Source organism: Sebastes fasciatus, chromosome 5 (genome assembly GCF_043250625.1).
Source record: "Sebastes fasciatus isolate fSebFas1 chromosome 5, fSebFas1.pri, whole genome shotgun sequence".
NCBI classification, from domain to species: Eukaryota; Metazoa; Chordata; class Actinopteri; order Perciformes; family Sebastidae; genus Sebastes; species Sebastes fasciatus.
In genome coordinates, this window is record NC_133799.1 from 34527688 (window position 1) to 34545584 (window position 17897).

The window sequence follows — 17897 nt, forward strand, 5'->3', positions numbered from 1 at the left end:
AGAGCTATAGTGCAGGCACTAGTTTCACATGAAACTAGAAAACTTAAGGAATCCATTGGTACAAACCATGTCAGGAAAAACGGTAAATAATGCTATGAAATTAAGCAAAATTTTAGCGAGGAGTTTCAAAGGAGTCCCTTGACCTCTGACTTCAAGATATGTGAATGACAATGGGTTCTATGGGTACCCACGAGTCTCCCCTTTACAGACATGCCCACTTTATGATAATCACATGCAGTTTGGGGAAAAAAAAAAAAAAGCCTGTAGTGACCTCACAGCATCATGAAACTTTACAACCACAAACTAGAGACCTAGAGCATTCATAGGATGGATGGCGTTCCTAGCTAGACTGACAATAAGAGGGTTTCTGAGCAGTTTACACAACAGAAGTGCTCGCCATCCAATTACTGAAAAATGCAATTCTTGCAGAAATCTCCAAATGTCAAAACTTTTTGATACCAAATCACCAACATGTTCTCATCCCAACTTGTCACATACTGCCCCCTGGCGTCACAAATATGGTTAAAAAAAGTTATTTTTATAAAACGGTTGCTATATCGTGACAGTAGTACATGAAACAGGTAACCTGAAAAAAATCATGTGTCTCTGTGTCCTCCGTTGCTCCTAATGGCATCTACAAGATTTCACAGACCGGAGGAAAACAAGCAGTAAGAGCTAATCTGAGGTCTGCTGTCCATCGGCTGTCAATCACTCGCGAACTCCGACCAAACGGTCAAACAAGGCAGCGCTGATCAAATATGAATCAATATTATGTTACGTTAATGCCTATTTCTCTCCTCAAATGTTTTCAAAATCATCTTGTAGTGTACTGTTTTGTACCATTATAAAATCTGGTGAAGGAACGCCAAGTTCCGGTCACATGACCAGAGCACAGCCAATAGGAACGCTCTCAATGAAATTACCTGTGATTGGTCAAAGTAGATTTTTTAAAGCCAGAAAACAGAGCCATGAGGAGGTGCAGAAGTCAAGTTATCTCTCAGAACACTTGAATTACAATATGCTGAAAGGTTATTATGGAATTTTTCGCCCAATGATGCCAAAAATATACTGACTAGTGAAGCTTTAATATGCAAGCATGACAATCTTGGATATGGAAGTGAGAGCACTGAAAAACTCAAAATAAGTACACAAACCAACAAAATAACAATTGTTAAAATTGTAGGTTCAGGACTTCACTTCTATCTGTCTGAACTGTTTTTGTATCATTTTGCTATCATATCTAAACGGATCACGTTACCACCGCCTACCTCTGCTAACACATCAGTCACACTGCATGGTGACTCAGTGAGTTCATAACCTGGAATCTCCAGCAAACACAGCTCGGTTGAGTCACGGATGTGACCTGACTTCCTCATCTCCACTGCGGCTCTAATGTCGCCTGGAAGTGTTTCAGAAAAAAAAAAAGAAAAAGTGTTTTCATGCAACTTCCCTTTCTTTGTCCTTTTCTTTTTCTCTCTCTCACTTTATTTTCTCTCTATATAACTTTCATTTCATCCAGATATTTAACATGATGAGGAATTATTACCCCCAAAATCTGAACTCCCTTTCCCTGCAAAAAAAAGCTAATCAACACCCACTTGTTCTTGTAATATACAGGTACATTCACTAATTAATTGCACACTTAAGAGATGTGAGCCACACTCACATGTCCAGTGGACATATCATCCCGGCATAAGTACGCGAAAGAGAAGGAGGGATGAGTAAGTGCTAGAAGTAGACAGAGAGGTTAGCCTTTAATGAGTGCTTTTGTATTTCTCGATCAATGCTGTCCTGGTTGACCTCATCCGGAGCTGATTCTTATGACATCACATGACTCCGCTGTTTTGTATGAATGTATTTGTAGTAGCAGTATTTGGTGGTGCTCGTCTTTACATACAAAACCAGCCCTCCTTCTCTCCTCTGGACACCTGGCCGGTCGCCGCTTGAAGCGGAAACTTACGAAAATTGTCGGACGCCAGAAAGGTGTGGGGGGTTTTCAGGCACTGTTTGCTGAACCGACAAGCACTTTGCATGAAGCACACTGAGGCCTAAACAAATAATACACTAGTTGGAAACTGTCCTTGAAAAATGACAGCAGCAGACATTTCAGCAAATGACCAAAAACGATGTGTGTTTACGTTTAAAGGTCCCATATTGTAAAATGTAAGATTTTCATGTCTTTTATATTATAAAGCAGGTCTAAGTGCTTTATAAATACTGTTAAACTATCAAAACGCTCAATATACGGAGGAATACACACAGCCAGTATTCAGAAATTGTGCGTTTGAAACAAGCCGTTAGCATTTCTGTCCAATTGTGATGTCACAAATATACAATACATAGATAATTACACGGTTTTAAACATAAACATTCTAAATGTGTCCCAGTTTATTTCCTGTTGCAGTGTATGTGAATAACATCAGCTGACAGGAAGTAAACATGGACCCAAGCTGTTGCCTAGCAACGCAATTCCGTTGCAATTCCGTTGAAATGAGCTAAAACGGAGGGTAAATACAGGTATATTCAAGGAAATGCTTTTTTTAACATTACAGCATGTAAACATGTTCTAGTAGAAACACAAAATATAAGTATGAACCTGAAAATGAGCATGATATGGGACCTTTAAGTGACAGCACCCTCTAGTGACCATAGGAAGTATGACTCTTGTCCGAGGGAATAAAAGACGGATAGTGTGATTTTGTTAAATGGCTAAAAAGTCAGCAGAGAGAGGTGGATGGGTCAACAAAACATCTGACGTTGACACGGTAAAACCACTGCTCACTTCCAGTTTCCTGTTGACATAATCATGACCACGGCCATTCCCTGACCTTAACCAAGTGGTTGTAATATTACCCATGGTGATAAAGGGTGTGTCCATAACCTCAAAGGTTTGTAACTTCTTACATGTATAAATCATTGCGGGTCGGTGTCCCATGCGCACTTGCGCGTGGCTACGCTGTTCAGACTCAGACTCCAACACAAACTACACGGAAGCACCAAAACCGCAAAGTTCTATCTAGGGAAGCCCGTCTGTTAAACAGTGTCAACTCTTCCTGCTCCAGACTCCCGACTGCGGTCAGAAGACACAGGGGAGACTGTAGCTTTGGTCTCCAGAGCCGGAGTCTCTGCTGTACTCTGCTCCTCTGCTCCTCTGCCTGCTTGCCTTCACTGACACACCGCAGTCGTTCTCACTCGCTCCACCTCTCACGTGCATGCGCGCACACTCCACACTGCAGAAGAGTTAATTTAGCTCTGAGAATATCTAGTGAACGTTTGTGCAGAAATAAATGCTGCAGCTCCTCCAGACCAACAGAGGTTTCCCGTGTCGTTTCCTGCTGCTGAGTGAATAGACTGGGCTCCGCAGCGAGAAACTTTATCGTCTCCGACCAAAACTCCAGTGTCTATCCTGTTCCCTCTGACCACGGTCGGGAGGCTGAAGCAGAACAACATAGTATCAGCATCGATTCATGAGAGACCTTCGTCTGGTCAGCTAACATTACTGCCGAGCAGCTGAAATATAGAGTGATATTGTGGTTTTAGCTGACGTGTGTCGCCTCACTGTTTTGTGCTCGTTCATGTCTATGTAGAGCGAGCACAAGCGCGAGCAACAGGACGCTGACTTAACGGCCACAGGTGTCGCTGATAACAAGTCATTTCTGATTCTTACATAGAGCCTCTTTAACTATAGTGGAGTCAGGTCAGAAAACCCTCTCTTGTGTCGTTCTCGAGGGGAGTTACAAAACAACATATTTTGCCGTTTAATTTTGAGGACTTATTAATGACAATAATACGTAATTATAGTGGTAGTGGTGAAATTATCATAGTGGATTCCCTTTAATGTCTCTTGCGTGTCTGAATGCTGCTTTTAGACGCCTCTCCACTTTTCCAAGCCAGACAGTAAAAAGCTCTTAGCACCTTCAATCCAGAGTGTTTTGTTACTGAGCTTCAAGAGCCCCATATTTTGTTTTACCTGGTCCAGATAAAGAAAGAGCAAGAGGAATAAAGGTAAGGAGGCATGCAGAGATTTCATTTAGTCTATATGTTATAGGCACTTTTACCTGTCACCCAGCAGGCTGGTTAGTGACTCGTGTAGAATGTTACTCTCACTCCATTATTTCAAGTCACTTCTAACACAGTGCAATCCATAAAAAAAGGAGAAAGATTAGCATTCATAGGAACTTATAAAGACCTGCTCTCTAACCCCTTGTTTATTATATTCCCTTTTTTTATTGTTCTGTAGTTGTATGCTGTCCTCCATCTTTTTGTTTAATTACTTGAACTATTTTTTGAATTTTTTTTTATTGCGGTACAGTTTTGATTGCCTTGAAATGTGACTTGTCTCAGGTGCGCCTCGCAGTCAGGTTATCACAAGATGAGATGCAGTTGTTAATTAACCTATCGTGAATGAGGTGAGAGAAGCTCTTACTATGGAAGCCACCAAGACCTTCCTCCCCTCACACAAAATGAGAATGAATGAACAGATGGAGGGATTGAATAAAAGAGATACCTTCTTCTTATGATTGGGGTTTCCACATTACTCCTTAAAGGCAATGAAAGACACTCAAAGTATGAGGGGAATCAGGGCAGGACATTACAGACCCCTCAGGGCAAAAATGGCCATAAAATGCTTGTGAAAAAAACGACACTATGTAAAGGCACTCCTACAAAAGAGGACACAAGTCAACACGTGCAGCAAAATCATTTCTCTCACATTGAAATTAAGGCTTGTCTCCTTTTAAATGCAACCCAGATACAAGTTAAAGCAGAAAAAGTCTGACAGAAAAAGAAATGTATAGAGAGAGAGTTTAATTTCCTCTGCCAAAAAGAGATTGATAGATGATAAGAGGTATTCAGGGATATCTGTCTGTCTGTCTGTATGTCTGTCTGTCTGTCTGTCTGTCTGTCTGTATGTCTGTCTGTCTCGAGAATCGTTCATTCGATCGACTTCACACTTGGCAGGTGTCTTGCTGGGGACCCAAGGACATGCAGTGTCAAATTTTGTGTCACGTTCAATATTAATAAACTTTGAATAAACAAGCACACAATGCTTGTTGCAGCAGCAGAGTGCAAGGGCTCTGCAGACAGAGACGAACATATCGCCCACAGCGGGCGACGCTCTCCGAACATGCATGAGCCCCTAACAATGCTGCAAGCAGCAATATCAGGAGGCTATCAGGAGCCAAGTAGTCGGCCCGCTCCAACGACAGTGCAAGCAGCAATACCGAGAGCCAAGCAATCGGCCTGTTCCGGAAACTCGCTCCAAACGGCCACGTCTCTTTGACTGCTGCTCATTATACAACCAAACTCTTCTTCACTTCCCTAGAGTCAGCAAGAGAAGAATCAGCGGATAGCCAATAGAAAAATATTTTTTTTTATTTTGTGATAAAGGCGGCAAATTTGGTATATCTATACATCAATCCATCCATTTTCTTTCCGCTCATCCGGGGTCCAGTACAATGAGGGAATGTATGGTGCATTTGTGTTTCTCGTAAAAATGGGTAAACAAGACTTAAGGCCTTTACACACTGGAGCTCTTTTATCGCACTTCAATATATTTTTTCATCATCAGTACTTTCACACAGAACGCGAATATTACCCAGCGAAAAAGCAATATCAATTTTTTTTCAGAGCAAGGTCGATTTTTCTGAGCTTTCACACTGTGAATAAAGGCATCAGCAAATCACGTTGTGCAGAACGGACATATTCAATACGTACACTCCTTGGCTCCTTGGTCCGAACCAAGACGGCAAACTTTGATTACTCCTTTCAACCGTGACAAAGGCAGTGCATACCAGTCCCACTCATTCCTTTTTTTTTTTTAACCTTTCACAATAAAAGCTCTAGACATGTACAGTACACTGCATAACTGTTGGTCAGAGGGAATTCAAATTCACTCAGAGCATTTCACTAAAAGTCTTAGGTTATATAAAAAATTTCCTCAGAATGCCTGACTGTTGCTCTGGGTCAATGGGATCCCAGTAGTTGATCCTCTGCCTGCGCAAATTTATTCAAACCTGTTGTTGAACAAGTGTTACAAGTTCAAGTCAATTTTATTTGTATAGCCCAAAATCACAAATTTGCCTCAGGGGGCTTTACAATCTGTACAGGATACGACACCCTCTGTCCTTTACAGTGTGACCCTCTCATCGGATAAGGAAAAACTTAACCAAAAAAAAAAAAAATTTAACAGGGGAAAAAATGGAAACCTCAGGAAGAGCAACAGAGGAGGGATCCCCCTTCCAGGATGGACAGACTTACAATAGATGTCGTGTGTACAGAGTAACAACATAATGAAAATACAACATAGACAATCCATATGACAAAAAATAATACATATAATGTGAACATATGTGAGAAGGTGGATCCAGGAGGATGTAAAGCAGCTACCCGGCGTCGCCAAACAGATAGAGCCCGAGCCACACGACTTCCTCTCCACGCCAGATAGATAGAGCCAGAGCAACACGACCTCCTCTCCACGCCAACCACATAGAGCCCGAGCAACACAACCTCCTCTCCACGCCAGATAGATAGAGCCAGAACAACACAACCTCCTCTCCACGCCGAATAGCTAGAGCCAGAGCCAGAGTGACTGTCACAAATTCACATCATATTTTTGGTTCATTATGAATTTTAGAGTTAGAGTTAGAGTGTTTATACGTGTGTAAGAGAGAGAACGATGAATGGATACAGTATTGAGAGGTTTCCTGCTTTTGAAAGTGTAAATCCCCTCTAATGTCAGCATCACCGCAGGTCTCTACCACACTGCCACCTTCTGAGCCTTCACTCCCTCATTCTCAGTCCTCTGTCTTTCTCTTGAGCCTCCACTCACTCATCTCCCTCCCACCATCCTACCCTAGCAGTTTTTTGGGGGGGGGGTCAGGGAGGCATGTGAGGGGAGTCGTCGAGTCGTCATCTCTTGTTGCCAGCATGTTTCCCCATTGTACGTGTGCATGGTCTGTCCATTTCCATTTATTCCCCAAATAAATCCAAGCAGCTGGTCAGTGACTGGAACACTGCTTTCTGCTGTTTCCCATGTTGCACTGATAACAGTGTAACACACACACACACACACACACACACACACAGGTCATCACTGTTATGCACCCATGCTACCCGAGTGAGTCACACAGACAATCAATGATGCACCCCCCCAAAAAACATGTGGCCAAAGAGAGTAAAATAGATCCTTCTGTGCAGGGGGGGGCAGTTTGTACATGTGTGTGCCACTTTTGCTCAGTATTGTTTTCAAAGTAAAGCTTTAAAGGTACAGCGATACAGGATTTAGCAGCGAGGTTGCAGATTGCAACAAACTGAAACTTCTCCCGTGCGTGCTAAGCGTGTCGGAGAACTACTGTGGCTGACACGAAAACGTGAAAGGCTCTATCTAGAGCAGTGGTCTCAAACTCAATTTACCTGGGGGCCGCTGGAGGCAGAGTCTGGGTGAGGCTGGGCCGCATCAGGTATTCCACAAAAAAAGCTTTGTTAAAAAAAAAAACAATCTTCTCAAACGTCATTATTAACAGTTCTTTAACTTGAATGGGTTCTTCTGAACATGAACTGTCCTGAACATTAATGGAACATTGAAGAACATGAACGGTTCTTCTGAACATGGCCTCTATTGCGTCTCCCACTTTTCCTGAAATTGTCTGTGCTCGTCACCAACCTTTCTCTTCACTGCAGGCTTTGAAAAAGACATGATTGGGGCTGTGTGACAAGATATATATTCATTCCACTTGGTGTCACTCCGCAATAAAGTTGTGCCTGCTGTGTTTGTGTTGCTCTGCAATTACACCACCAAACCGCTAGTTGGCGGCGGCGTCTCTATGAGTTTCCTTCTTCTTCTTGTACTACAAACAGAAACTGAGCGGAGTTGGAGCTAATAACTGTTGAACCACAGAACTTTTACTGACATTACTGCAACGCCGAAAAGAGAAAATATATCTGAGTGGATTTGTGTGAACAAACATTGAAAAGATGGAGGCAGAGAGAAGTAGAACTTTCTGTGGTTGTCCGGGGTCCTGGCCGCTCAGCATCGCTGAGAGACTGGACCAATCACAGCTGTTGCGGTCTGCGTCGCCGCGACGTGTAGTTACATTTCTGGAGAGGTGCACGTCAGGCTACGGCGTCGATTCAACGCAGAAGTATAAATCAAGCTTTAATCAAGCTTATGCGATGTTACACGGGCGCCGCCACAGTTGTTGTGAAATGTTTCTCTGCTTGCATCAAGCCCGGCCGATTGCCCGTCCCCGGGAGCCATATACCCCACTGTGATTGGTAGGTTCGTTCAGCTCGGGCTCGCGCAACAAAGGGACCTTCAACGGCAAACTGCCATTCACATAAAACTCGCGGGCCGAGGGCGCCTGGTTAGCTCAGTTGGTAGAGCGGGCGCCCATGTAACAAGACTTGGTCCTGACCGCGGCGGCCCGGGTTCGAATCCGGCCTGTGGCCCTTTCCGCATCCACTCTCTCTCTCTCCCCCCTTTCCAAGACTCTATCCACTGTCCTGTCAATAAAAATGAAAAAATGCCCCCAAAAAAAACTTTATAAAAAACTTTATAAAAAAAAAAAAAATTTGCGGGCCGCACTAACATTAAACTTTCATATCAAGGTGGGGGCCACAAAATATCGTCTTGCGGGCCGCAATTGGCCCGCGGGCCGCGAGTTTGAGACCCCTGATCTAGAGCCACTGTTTGGTTTGTCCGTTCTGGGCTACTGTTGAAACATGGCGGACTCTGTGAAGAGGACCCGCTCCCTATGTAGATATGAAGGGCTCATTCTGAGGTAAAAAACACAACGATTCTTCATTTTAGGTGATTATACACTAAAGAAAATATACTTAAAGTGGCAGTAGGCAGTATATTTTTGGCATCATTGGGCAAAAATTCCACAATAATCTTTCAGCATATTGTAATTCAAGTGTTCTGAGAGATAACTAGATTTCTGCTCCTCCTCATGGCTCTGTTTTCAGGCTTTAGAAAATCTAGCCTGTGACAGGAGACTTTGACCAATCACAGGTCATTTCATTTAAAGAGCGTTTCTATTGGCTGCGCTCCGGTCATGTGACCGGAACTTGGTGTTCCTTCACCAGATTTGGTGTTTCGGAGCTCGCGAGTGATTGACAGCCGGCTCTCATGGACAGCAGACCTCGGGTCAGCTCTTACTGCTTGTTTTCCTCCGGTCTGTGAAATCTATAAATATTATATAATAATTTTCAGTTTTTTTGATGTCAGATTGTTTTTGGAGTGTCTCTTATTGTCACTTTTGGCCATTTATATATGTTTGTATAATCTCATTATCGTAATATTAATGTTTTTTTTGTATTTTTATTGTTTTTCTGGGTCTTTCAGTGGTACGCTGTTTTTTTTGTTGTTGTTTTGGGTCGGTCAATGGATATCCAAACTGTGTGTCAGAAGCTGCTCCAGCTCTGGCAGAGGTACTGTTGGTTTGGGAGTGCACATTTTGAGTGTGAGCGTGTGTGTTTTTGCCTCTCTGAAGACAGGCATCTGTGTAGACCGAGCTTAATGTACATCCAATGGTTTTGTAAGGCAGGTTTCTTTTTGAAGTGTTTCCATTATATCAAATGAGTTGGAAAGAGGGAGAGAATGGGTGTGAGAAAGGGAGAGGGACAAAAGGGGGAAACAAAGAGAGAGAACGCAAGAGAGAGAGTAATCTGTCTCCAATCGATTGGCTGCACCTCTGACCACTCTTGGGATCCAACTATCATTAGTTTCCATCTGTCTGCCTACTTTAATTTTTTTTCTCTCTTCTCAATTCCTTTTCTTCTATTTTTTTCTCATTCAATTCCCATTCAACTAAGGCTGGGTGTATTGGCTGGCCATTGGTTAATTGCTCAGGGTCCCTCCATTCAGAGCGGTAACGAGATGACGAAGTCGACCTCGCGGTACTCTCAGCATGGCACGTGCATGTGTCTGCGTCATCACCTTCTTTTTTTTTTTGCCTGTGCATATTTACAGTGACGTCGAGTTGTGAATATAAAGTTTTACAGGATTACAATATGTGTGCTTATGTGTTGTACAGCACGGACACATAAGAATTAATGTTATCAAATTGGTAGAACTTTTTATTTATTAATTTTTGTCGAGTCGAGTCATCAAATTTGAGACTCGAATCTGACTCAAGTCTGCACCTCTGCTATTTGAGAGAGCATGTCCACCTTTCTCATCTTTTCAGCCTTTTTAGATTGATTAATTCACTGAACATAACACCCTGTCCCCGTCGGGCCTTGGGGTTTTGGCTCTGACTCTATCTAAGGCTGTTGACCAGACAATTACCAAGCTAGTCCATCACTGCCTCTAACGCGTGTTGCAAGCCCCTGTTTACGCTGGCAAGGCTGATTTGCACACAGGCTTAAGCCTCGGCCACCCTGGGAACGTCAGGAGCGCGTGGCGGCTGCATTACCTATTGTTTTTTTATTTCGGCGTCCTTGTTAACAGTTTAGAGCAGCCAAACAGGCTTTTATTCTGAAATATGTGCCGGACAGTGTTGTAGAATGAATATAGTAAGGGGTTTTAATTGTGGATTAATACTATTATTTACAAATTACCACACGTTTCTTAACCTTTCTCTGTCTAAAATAAATATAGATGATATTTATAATGAACTGAAATAGCCATTATGAATGGCAAACTCTATGAGGAAAGAAAGGGCTGATATAATTTGTAAATTTGTAAATAATAGTAATAATCCACAATTAAAACCCCTTACTGTATTCATTCATGGAGCTCTGCAAGTCACTGCATGTTCTACAACACTGTCTTGCATATATTTCAGAATAAAAGCCTTGTGTTAACAAATGAAGGAATTCTGTCCACAGAAAAAACGCTTGAGGGCTTTTGTTTTGAAATGAAAGCAGGAAGTGTTGATTTAAAAATAAGTTTTCTACAGATATAGACATTTAAACTGAAGTAATGTTGCTGATATGATGTTAATATACAGTCGATAGATCACCTTCAATGTCTGTGACATATTCTACAGATGTTTAGATATTGACCATGAACAGGATAAGCGGTTACAAATAATGGATGGATGGACCTTATTGACAATAAAATAAGTTTTCAAAGGCTCCTGAAAAAATAACCCTTCACATGAACTGAGCTCACTTTAGATTTGTCATGCTTAATGTATAAGCTTGTGTGAAATACAAGGATTTGCTTCCATTCAAACATAAACAGCGTTAGTGGGGCAAGCCACTGATATTTGTCACAAAGGCCTGGCTCGCTATCAGTGTTCCAGTTCACCGCAAAGGTGCTGGATGGGGTTGAGGTCAGGGGCTCTGTGCAGTCAAGTTCTTCTACGCCAAACTGGGGAAACCATTTCTTTATGGAACTGGCTCTGCGCACAGACAAAGTGTGATGTTGAAACAAGAAAGAGCCTTCCCAAAACTGGAGACCATTGTATTCTGGAGCATTTACATTTCCCCTAAATGGAACTAAGGTGTCCAGCTCAAACTATGATGATAAGGCTAGACCAAAAGCTTGCAAAGCATTTTAGTTATATGTTGGTCTAAGGTCTACCTTAATGTTCATACACTACTACACTCTCTCTCTCTCTCTCTCTCTCTCTCTCTCTCTCACACATTCATCTTAAACCAATTAATGCTGTCGAAAAAATCTGCTTCTTTGTGTCGTTTCCTCCTTTCTTTAATTTTTTTTAAAACATGCAATTCTTTCTTTCTCTCTCGCTCTGTCTCCCTCTCTCTCTCTCTCCCACTCAGAACAAATGGCAAAAGTGTAACAAATTTCTAGGGCAATTACATTGTGAGGCCGCGGAGGGAGAGACGAGCGAAGCAGAACAACTTGAAATGACTTTATAGAAAGGACTCCCAGGCCCTTTAATTACACCACTATTGATTGCTGTGTGCAGGTTTCCCACATTCACTTACTGCTTTTTTCTTCTCAACTCTGCATTTAATACCCTGCAGAGAACGGCGCTGAGATGCTTTTGAATTTAGACTCTATGATTATATATCAGCTCTTTTCATTAGGTGGCACTCGTGGTTTAAATCTCAGGGTTCTGCGGGTGGTGCGGTCGACTTTCTTTATTTCAAGACGTGATTAATTTCTCATGGCAACAGGTGATTTCAAAGCTTCTGATGCCGTCACCGCTGAAATATGCGTAATGTAGTGTATGTGGTGGTGCTAGAGCGGGAGTCTCCGACCTTTTCTTTCCTCCGAGAGCTTCTTTGACAAAATGAAAGTGACCGAGAGCTACTCATATTTCATATTATTAGTAATGTTTATTTACATCGCTCAGCTCCACCCAAACCAGCTGAATACGCTTCTTTTTATGTGAACATTTAGAAAATGTTGATATCCAACACTCACATTTTGACATCATCAACATCTTAAATTCAGCAGCATGTGCATGTTTTTTTTTTTCTCTATGTATTTTCAATGTGTCAAGCTCACACTATTAAATTCACATCAGATTAATGTCATAGAAAACAAAACAATGTTACTTATTTCACTTGCATTCAGTTTTTTTAAAGGTCCCATCATGCTCATTTTCAGGTTCATACTTGTATTTTCTGTTTCTACTAGAACATGTTTACATGCTGTAATGTTAAAAAAACACATTATTTTCCTCGTACTGTCTGCCTGAATATACCTGTATTTACCCTCTGTCTGAAACGCTCCGTTTTGGCGCATTTCGACAGAATTGTCCATGTTTACTTCCTGTCAGCTGATGTTATTTACATACACTGCAACAGGAAATAAACTGAGACACATTTATAATGTTTCCGTTTAAAACCATGTAATGGTCTAAATATTGTATTTTTGTGACATCACAAATGGACAGAAATCCTAACAGCTTATTTCAAACGCACAATTTCTGAATACGGGCTGTGTGTATTTCTCCGTATATTGAGCGTTTTGATAGTTTAACAGTATTTATAAAGCACTTAAACCTGTTTTATAATGTAAAAGATCTGAAAATCACACTTTTTACAATATGGGACCTTTAACAGTTAGTGAGATGACTGGCACTGCATGGAGTCAACAAGAGAGATGTATGCTGGAGTGTATCCACTTAGGTTCACTTTTATGGAGTCATTTAAATGTTCAGTCTTGTTCTCAAGTTAGATTTCATGACATTCATGTCAGAAAAAGCTGCTTCACAACAGTATGTAGACTCAAACAGAACAGACATTTTCAGAGCTGCTTGGTGAAGGTTCTTATAGTTGTCTGTGCTCTACTAGGTTCCAGAAATGCTGTGAATGCTGTTGAGATTTTAGCTGCACATAATTTTGGAGGTTTATAACCTCCATCTCCATCTCCACAGGATTGACACAGCAGTTCACACATCTGTCCTGAAATCTCACCTATATGTCCACCTTCATGAAGGGGTTGGCAATAAATGTCACACAGGGCTCAAGTTTCTCAAAGTCACTTCAATCTGTCTGCAAACTTCTTCCCAAGCTCGGACAGTAGGTCAGAGAATACTTGTGTACACTCACAACGTCAGCTGCCCCTGCATGGCTTTCCAACATCTTTGACACTGAGGGGAAGTGCTGAAAACCCTTTTGTTTTTCACTTGCTGAATGTAAAATGAAAAAAACAGATAGAAAACAGTTCAGTTGTTTCCCCTCACGAGTGAATCCTCTTCTCGAACATAGAGGATCTCTGCATCTCTGGATCTCGCTGCTGTATGGCGCTATTGTGTGTGTGTGTGTGTCAAACTCTGACACAGAGAGCAGAGGACAGAAGCAGCCACATTTGGTGCTTGGCAAATGTTAATTTCAGACCCTGCAGGCATCGTACGGTACTGTAGAAAACAAGTATCACGTTTTTAGAATTTTGGCATCGACTTGGTACTGAAGTATCGGTTCTCGTGACATCCCTCTTACAAATTTGTTTACATATTCTTTGAACCTTTGGCGAGCGACTCAGAAACGTGTCGCGAGCTACTGGTCGCTGGAGCTACTGGTCGCGAGCTACTGTTCGCAAGCTAATGGTCGCGAGCGACGTGTTGGAGACCCCCGTGCTAGAATGTAGAAACATTTTATGATTAGATAGGATCTTTTTTTGTTATGCCATATACCGGCTTTATTAATTATTTATCTATGTATTTCAAATGGGTGACTCAGTCCTTTATCTTTGTTACTATATCTAATACCAGTAAATGACATCATGCTATCACTAATAGGTCATTGCTAATAGCATTTCATAACTTATCCAATGTCAGTTAATTGTCCATGTGTCAATCCGTGGCTTGTTGTTGATCTTATTAAGTTTTACAAACACATAAGACAACCTTGTCTTTTCAAAGAACTCTATAAGCCATAATACATAAACTGACATTTTTGAAAGATGGTGTTTTGGTGCTAAATTATACTGGTTTGGATCAACAGCCATAAAATTGCCATTCAGGATTTTACAAGGGAGAAAAAGTAAAATATCTCCACTCGTGTTTCTCAAACTCAAAAAGAATGGTTTGACATATTTGGGAATATTCTTATGCTCACTTATTAACATGTTTTATAAATTTATATACCTCAGTTTGTCAGTTTAACTTTGAAGAAAGTACGCAATTAAGCTTATTTCCCAAAATGTTGATCTATTCCTTCAACCAAACCTTGGCAATCATGTAGATTGTTTTGGCAGGCAATATCTAACACTCTATTTTGTAGTTTTATCAAGAGGACTTGTTAGAATAAGTTTTTTTTTTCAGGGTCAGTCGTGTGTGATGTTCCTTGGAGCAAACAGAGGTTAAGTACCTTGTTTAAAGGCCTTTTTTCAGAGACTGAAAAGCTGTGCAGCCTTTCTAACCACTCTGCCACCCTGCTGCCTACAGGGGAAATCAGGACGTCTACCAGGAAAAAAATGGCACATTGGGCAACGTAGCACTGTCGGTCACATCACAAGTGATTTGAGTCTGATACATTCCGTGAAGTTAGGACACATTCAACAGCAGTACGTAGAAAATAATACGGTCAAAACCGAGTATATGGCTGGACCGCATATAGTCAGTATGTGAATTAGTGGCTAAATTGTTACACAATAGTCAGTGGTCATGTCTATAATGTTTTATGAACAGTTTTTTTCCACTTATATCTTAATGTTTGATTGAAAGACAACTTATAATGAAGCAAATGACATTCAGAAATATTGAATGGAAACATTTACTAGTCAGTATATTAGACATTTTATACAAGGTGAAAAGCTATTAGCGTGACATACAGTATGCAAGATTAAAAGTATTTAATTTTTTTATTAAAGCATGCGTATCAAAAGCATTCATCATATAAGTGGTGTTCAATATACAGTATATGTTGCAAAAGTTTATCAGCGTTGAGAATCTCCCGCTGTCATCACTGACGACGTTGCTGCCGTATTTATTCCTAGCATATCCTGGCATTGATTGATCCGAACTCCGTTCAGAAAACAAGCATTTTAAAAGTTGTTTGCTTGTCGTCTTGGGGACAGACTTGACAAAGCACACATTCTGTCTTTTTTACAAATCGACATCATAATGTCGTTGTTTCGGCATCAATTTGATCCGTTTATTGATATTAAATCACAGCACAGTCTTTTTATTTTGGGTTCATACCGCAGTAGAGACGTGCGGCTTGCTAGATACAGACTGTATATGAATACAGCTCGCCGCCGGTTGACGTTATGAACCCAGACACGACGGCATTTGGTTTTCTGACATATCTGGGACTTCCACAACATGTACAAAGCAGCAACAGTGGTTATTTCTTCCATGGCTGATGGAGGAAATGGAGGAAAGTGAGGCGAAAATTTGCTTTGTGCTTGGTGTGAATCCACGGTAACACATTACGAAGCACAAAATAACGTAACTTAAACGAAGATAAACAATAGCACATGTACAACAACAGCACAATGTAATGATATATTGAACCGCTGACACGCTCCCCAGAAAACCGTACTGTTGTCCGCCTTTTCATTTTGAAAGAGCAACGGCCAATGAGGAAACTCCAACAGTCCACCGACCAATCCTGTAACTTCATCACTCACTCAGTGACAGACTTTTGCGTTTGTAGGGCTGGCCCTCTGCGGTCCAGCCAAAAACTGTCTGAGAGAGGATATGGAAATATCGGCTTTCACATTTCATTTAGCTTGTGAAAATCAGACACGTACTGTAGTCCCTTTTAAATATGTTCATCAACTCTCACAACTTAACTCGGAGTCACCCCCTCACCTGTAGAAGCAGCCCTACCTACGAAACCATTCATCATGAGGGGGAATTACTCACTGACAAATCTCTCTCGCTGCTCTCCGTGAGTACGTCTGCAGTTTGAATACACAAACGGGCCCACATGTTCCATCCCTGCTCTTTAGCCAAAGTCATTTGTGGCAATGTCAAAAGTGATAAATGGGTTATGTGGCGCCTGTGAGAGAAAGCAGTGAATTTGTGTAATGTATTAAAGAGGAACGAGAGGGCGAGGAGGGATGGAGGGATGGAGGGATGGAGGGTTGGGAGCGGAGCTGGAAAAGTGGGCTGTCATGCTGTAGTGCTGTGCTGTAGGCAGGGGACCTCTGTCACACACAGTTTGAGCCCCTGCTTCACATCTTTACTGGCACCTCGTCTGTATTTCCTTCAGATATCCAGCCATCGGCCCCCCCTAGAGCTCACAGCCGTCCAGCAAGGCAGCAGAGCTGGCAGACACAATATCCAGTGACTGCTCTGTCAAATGCATCGTATGGCACTGTACAGTGTGTGTGTGGTCTTGTTTTTATATTTCAGACCTTCACATAAAGGACACTGTTTCTATTTGAAGTCATTTTTTGGTTGTTCCCCATTTCTTTATAGGGGTCATTTAAGAATAGGGTGAGAAAATAGTTATGTTTTTAATGTTTCTCACCAAAACATTGTGATGTCTAAAAAAATTGCCTTCCTTGTCAAACATCTTTCTGAATTTCTTAAAACCTCGGCCAATTACCTCAACCAAAAATCAGTCAGTAGTGTGAATCTGTCACATGGCTTGCATGCAGTTGCAATCATAAGATATTTATAGGTCTCACCTGCATATTCAGGCACATATACGTATGTGCAGACATCCCATTGTTCCGACAGATCATTATTCCAAAACCCCAATAGTCTGAAAAAGTTTTTGTTTTTTTTGCCATAAAATTTTGGAAAAAAAGGAAAAAATGCAGAGAGGGTTAGAGTGTGAGTGATGTCATCGCTCTAAAGCAGCGCAATACACACCCATTATAAACTCGGAAAAAGTCTGAAAACAGCACAAAACGTAAGCTGTGATAATTCAAACACCGTAAAAGATATCAAAAAGCTGCCTTATACCTTGATAGTTCAAAGTCTTGTGATCGGTTTAAAGTAGAAACAAGAAAAGAAAATGGTGAAAATCATGTTGGACATCAGTATGACTCTATACACTTTGTGTTATACATTTTCTTTCCTTTGTCTCCTTTGCTCTTAGAAAATATGTTTTGTAGAAAACGTAATGCCATAGGGATTAATCAGGGATTATGCCATTTAATCAGTGTAACAAAAACATGTATATTGAACGTATCTGCAAAATGTTCTCTGTCAACAAATTTCATTTCTTTTTCTAAAGTTTTTGGGCCAAAGTGGCCGGTAGAGTGGATGAATCAGTGAATCTGCCCAAACCAACCTGATGATTGGGCTGGCGATTGGTTTTATTTTTGCACCCTGCAGTTGAAAAGCATGTTTTTTTTTTTTTTTTAACTTGAGTAATCACACACTGTGGATAACTTTCGGATTGTTTACCACCGGTTTTCTTTGATTTCAGTTTGTTTTTCTGTCCGATATTGCTTAAGTTTATACGCCAACAGCATCTTTGACTGGGCCTGCGAGCCTTGCTGTTTCTCATTTACATCCTCTCTCTCTCTCTCTGGGGCGATCAGGAACTAAATAAGGGTTCAGTATCCT

The 17897-nt window shown here is 41.3% G+C and overlaps 1 protein-coding gene across 2 annotated transcripts in view; it reads left to right on the top strand.

Annotated features, from left to right (window-relative positions):
* The window catches only part of naaladl2 (N-acetylated alpha-linked acidic dipeptidase like 2), a 534957-nt gene that overhangs the window by 343122 nt on the left and 173938 nt on the right, over positions 1–17897 (top strand). The gene's annotated exons all lie outside the window — the stretch shown is intronic.